This window comes from Misgurnus anguillicaudatus, chromosome 23 (genome assembly GCF_027580225.2).
Source record: "Misgurnus anguillicaudatus chromosome 23, ASM2758022v2, whole genome shotgun sequence".
Lineage (NCBI taxonomy): Eukaryota > Metazoa > Chordata > Actinopteri > Cypriniformes > Cobitidae > Misgurnus > Misgurnus anguillicaudatus.
The window spans coordinates 22447263-22453178 of record NC_073359.2 but is presented as its reverse complement, the minus strand read 5'-3'; the positions used below and the strand labels follow the sequence as shown (position 1 = coordinate 22453178).

Genomic DNA, 5916 nt, shown 5'->3' with positions numbered 1-5916 from the left:
TTTAAAAGAATCAAAAGACTGATATTTGATTTCATATCTTTCATGCCTTGACAAATCCCTTATGACAGGTAAACCAAAGTCACGTCCCGAGGTTAATCTGTTCCTACGGGCCGATGTTTTGTACAAATGACGAAATGATTCATGAAATGATCATACGATTTATTGTCATCTGTGTTGGATATGGAAACAGAACGACACACACTTGTATGTATACAAAGGCATTTCGCTAAACTCGATTTGCAAGGTGGGAATGTAATTCACTTAAAATATAATTTGCAGTTTCTATCTCCAACAAAAGACATTTCCAAGGGCAAAAGTTGTACAAACATTAAATTAGGGACATTTGGGAAAGAGCGTCATTATGAGACTAAACTGCGAAAATCGAAACATTTACGATTTAAAAATGCCAAAAGGCGTTTTAAAAGGTGATGTTTGTGATATTAAACTTTCTCTAGTCTCATTTTAATATGCAGAGGCAACTATAAGGAAGCCATTTACAGGTTAGTTGGTTGTTAGGAAGTAGCATTTACTATTATAGTATAGAAACAGGATCTCAATGACTGGAAGCGAAAATAGATACCAAATGAGAAAATCAACGAAACACTAAATATAATTTCTCGTAAAGGGCAAAAACGTAAATCGCAGGTTGGGTTTTGAAGCATTTAGCACACTTTAGCCCTTCAGGGCGTCAGTAAAAATGTAACCGGGTTTATTACTGGGTTTGTGCTCGTAGTAAAAATTACGCTATAAAATAAAGTTCCCGGTGGCTGCGTTTCGAAGGATATTGTCTTTTAATGTCTAGCGTGCCGGCCCTGAACTGCAATGATGCAATAAAGTCGGATCCGAGTCGAAGGCTGTACCGTTCAACAATCTCAATTAACCGATTTTCTTCGAGGACTTATGTGATAATGCTCAAAACAAATTGGTTGTCTTAAGATAAAACAAATGCAATTGGACTGTCTTCTGTCCAAATCTTTTACTTTTCTTAAAGGGGAAGTGTTCAAAGCTTTCTACACTGTCACACCGTACTCTCTCTCTCTCTCTTTTCTCGGGAAAAGGAATGTGCTTTTCCTCGCCCTAATTGGTGCGCAAAAAGTACACCCACCAGCTGTCAGCGGCCCTTAAGGAGAGCAGAGGCGCGAGCCAATTACTGTCGGATCTGGAGTGTTCTGGACGGGGCCGGTCTGTCAACCCCGGCTTCTTCCGCCTGAACTCCGAGCCGAGCACCGTGCGGCCTCCACTGACGGGAGGTCAGACGCGGTTAAACAGGCAAGCGCACTACCAGAACAGTGCTGATAAATGTGGACAGCCCCTCGATAACGGCATGAAAGAGTAAGAGAGGAGAGCGAGGGATATGGGTGGTACTTCACGAGACGAAAGATAATTGAAGCGCCACAGAGGGATTTAAAAAAAAAAAAACAACGGAAGGCGGTGGCTCTGTTCCAGAAACTAGAGAGCGGCCCACATAGGTAGCATTTTGAGGGGTCATAAGTACACTTACTTTTTGAAAGGTATGTTTATCTCATTTGGGAATAGTCATCTCATATTGTTTTTCTACAGGTAATAATTAAAAATGTAAGTACTTACACATGTAAGTAATTACACATTGTTACTGCATACTACAGCTTTCTGTAGTATTAACTATAGTAAATTGATAAACTGTAGTAAATACTGCAGTATACTTTAATATTTACTATAGTAAACTGATGTAGATTGAACTATACTGTAGTAAATTATAATAATTACTATATTTTGTTAATATATAGCCTATAGACCCCTAAATCACCCACGTCACTGTGACGTCACCGCTCTAGCTGGAGGCAAAAAATAAGTAGGAACTCATAGCCGGCGCACTAAAAGTTTGAGTTTTTGACCTTAAAATGTCATCGTGTTGTGTTTTTAAATTATTATAATAATTACTACATTTTGTTAATATATAGGAACTCAAATAAATAGGAACTCATAGCCGGCGCACTAAAAGTTTGAGTTTTTTTACCTTAAAATGTCATCGTGTTGTGTTTTTAAATTATTATAATAATTACTACATTTTGTTAATATATAGCCTACTATAGTATATATAGTAAGTACTATAGGAAAATTATAAACTGTAGTAAATACTGTTGTATATGTTAATATTTACTATAGTAAACCAATGTAAATTGGAGTATACTATTGTTTATTATATAAATTACTACACATGGTGAGTGTATACTATAGCATTCTGTAGTATTAACTATAGTAAATTGATAAACTGTAGTAAATACCACAGTATACTTTAATATTTACTATAGTAAACTGATGTAGATTGAACTATACTGTAGTCAATTATAATAATTACTATATTTTGGTAATATATAGCCTACTATAGACCCCTTAATCACCCACGTCACTGTGACGTACCCTCTTTAGCTGGAGGCAAAAAATAAATAGGAACTCATAGCCGGCGCACTAAAAGTTTGAGTTTTTGACCTTAAAATGTCATCGTGTTGTGTTTTTGGCTGCCAGATTAGAAGGAACAGCACTTTTGGTTCAAAAATAAAGTTTTACCGGATCCCGGCAGACATTTCTTCACAGAAATCAAGGAGACAATTGTGGTTGAATGCAATACGGCGTACAGACTAGACGGAGATGATCATAAATAATGCTCGTGTTTGCAGTGCTTCATATCAGGTAAAATAATCTATGCATATGTACTGTTGTGTTGGTTTTATCTAGTACAAATCAGCAAGTTTCTGAAAAGTCGCCAACAGCGCTATTGTTTAGCTTAAATGTTAAACAAACATACAGCGATAGATGTGTGTGCCATCGTTTGAATGGTCTCTTAAAATAATCCACATTGCTAATCATAGTTAGCCCAGCGATAGGTTACATTAGACAGTAAGCCTAGACAAAATTACCCAAACCACCTGTAAGTAATTCATATGTTGTCTAGGAAATATCCAAAACCTGGTTAAAATCGCAAGAGTTAATTTACAAAAATAGCTGTCACGGTCCCGCTGAATCAGTGACTGTACATATTCGGACAGTTCCAAAACTGCTTCTGCATCCATGTTTAATAAATCCCTCCTAAAACATGCTATCTTAAAGGAATATTCCATTTTCTTAAAAGAAAAATCCAGATAATTTACTCACCACCATGTCGTCCACAATGCTGATGTCATTCTTTGTTCAGTCGAGAAGAAACCACGTTTTTTAAGGAAAACACTGCAGGACCCCTCTCACTTCAATGGACTCCAACAGAGCCCAACATTCAATACCCAACTCAACACTTAACAGTTTTTTTCAACGGAGTTTCAAAGGACTATAAACAATCCGAAACGAGGCATAAGGGTCTTATCTTGCAAAACGATTGTCATTTTTGACAATAAAAATAAAAAATATCCACTTTTAAAGCACAACTTGTCGTCTAGATCCGGTCGTGATGCGCCAGCGTGACCCCACGCAATACGTCATCACGTCAAGAGGTCACAGAGGACGAACGCAAAACTACGCGGCTCAGTGTTTACAATGTGTTGAAAGATGTGTTCCTACGTTGTTGTATGTCAACTGATACTAATTGATGTCTTTGTGTCAGTTTATTGTTTACAGTGGTCCGCAAATGTGCGTTTTATATATGTAACACGTGACCTCCCTACGTAACTACGCATTTACGTTACGTCGCGCTGGACCGGATCTGGACGAGAAGTTGTGGTTTGGAAGTGGATATTTTTTATTTTTGTTTTCAGGGGTGACGGTCGTTTCGCTAGATGGGACCCTTATGCCTCGTTTGGGATCGTTTATAGTCCTTTGAAACTCTGTTGAAAAAAACTGTCAAGTGTGAGTTAAGTATTAAATGTTGGGCTCTATTAAAGTCCATCAAAATGAGAAAAATCCTGCAAAGCCCTCCTCAAAAAACATAATTTCTTCTCGACTGAACAAAGAAAGACATCAACATTTTGTATGACATGGTGGTGAGTAAATTATCTGGATTTTTCTTTTAAGAAAATGGAATATTCCTTTAAGCTTGTCAACATTGCCTCTGCGGCTCTTTTTGCCTCCAGCTAAGCCCCGCCCACACAAATACGTCACAATGTTTACCAACTGTTAAAGGGTCTATAGTATCTGTAGTACCTACTATAGTAAATTGATAAACTGTAGTAAATACTGTAGTATGTTAATATTTATTATAGTAAACTAATGTAAATTGGAGTATTCTATAGTTGATTATATTAATTACTACACATGGTGAGTGTATACCATAGCATTCTGTACTGTAGTATATTATAAGAAATACTACACTTCGTTCATGTATGCTATAGTATATGTAATACTAACTATAGTGAATTGATAAACTGTAGTAAGTACTGTAATTACTAAAAAGTTAATATTTACAAAGTAAACTGATGTAAATTGGAGTATACTGTAGTAAATTATAATTACTGCACTTTGTTAATGTATACTATTGAATTATGTTGTATGGTGAATTAATAATCTGTAGTAAATACTGTGGCATATGTTATTGCGTGTATTTACTATAGTAAACTGTAGTAAATTTTACTACTGCACTTGTTGTATGCTATATATACTGTAGTATTAACTATAGTGAATTGTTAAACTTAAAATTGTACATACTGTAGTATACTTTAATATTTACTATAGTAGGATTTAAAAACACTATAGTATCTATCTAATAAAAACTAAAGTTTTCTACAATTTTTTCATATGGGATAGCATCAGTGTGTTATATTTTAGAGACTGGTATGCTAGCAATGACATATTATTAACATTCTAGATCAGTCACGTCTGATGATGTAGTACAGTTTGGATGTTGACTTATGATGCTACCTGCTCATGTTAGCAGGAGACAAGATTTTAGAACAGAGCTATTATCTTCTGCAAGAACAAACACAGGTAAAAAGTGAAATAACAAATGCAGAAACCCGTCTAACGCTGTGATGCCTTTGGGTGATGATTCACAGACAGGACAATGAGACAGAAGGGCTTAGAGAATGACAGGCTGGCCATATGGAGAGCACAAAACCCTGCTCATCTCTCAGCAATGACAGGATGAGATTAACCCCAACGCAAAGTGCACGAGCCACTGCAAGACAGAGACCACCAGGAGATGAGAGAAATGATAAGACGGACATCAGAGCAAGAGCGAGCTGCAGACGAGTTAAAACATGAACACAGCCATACAAGCATAAAAAGTTATTACTGCACTTCAAAGTTGTACAAAGTTTTACATGTTTTACTTTTATATACAATCGAAATAAAGTTTTGAAGTGTTACCTATCTGGCAGATTTTAGAAGTAGCCTTAAAACACCAATATAACATTACAAAATATTGTAGTATACTGTACTTCAGTATTTACTATATTGTAGTATACTTTTATTATAGTAATTACTACACTTTGCTTGTTTGTGTGTTTGTTTGTGTGTTTGTTTGTTTGTCTGTTGTTTATTTGACACAATTTTTTAATATTATACAAACAAGCCCAATGACAAATTCATGCACATTTAGATACACAAACTGTTGAGTATGATATACACAAACAACATTGGCTTTTTTCATTGCTTATGTATACTGTAGTATTCTGTAGTATTAACTATTGTGAATTGATAAACTGCAGTACATACTTTACTATGCATTATATTTACTATAGTATACTAAAGTAAAGTGCAGTATACTTTAGTTTATTACAGTAATTACCACACTTTGTTCATGTATACTATAGTATTTTGTAGTATTAACTAAAGTTGTGAAATCTAATTATGAAATTGTATTAAATATTTTAGTATACTTTACTTCAGTATTTACTATAGTAAACTGAATTAAATTATATTATACTGTAGTTTATTATAGTATTTACTACACTTTGTTCATGTATATTATAGTATTCTGTACTATTAACTATAGTGAATTGATAAACGGCA

The 5916-nt window shown here is 35.0% G+C and overlaps 1 long non-coding RNA gene across 1 annotated transcript; it reads left to right on the top strand.

Moving 5' to 3' along the window:
* Nucleotides 1-348: 348 nt before the first annotated feature.
* On the top strand, nt 349-5326 carry LOC141359544 (uncharacterized). The gene is made up of 3 exons (XR_012366038.1): nt 349-1511; nt 2506-2670; nt 4959-5326. It is a non-coding gene; the product is annotated as an uncharacterized lncRNA (long non-coding RNA).
* Nucleotides 5327-5916: the final 590 nt, after the last annotated feature.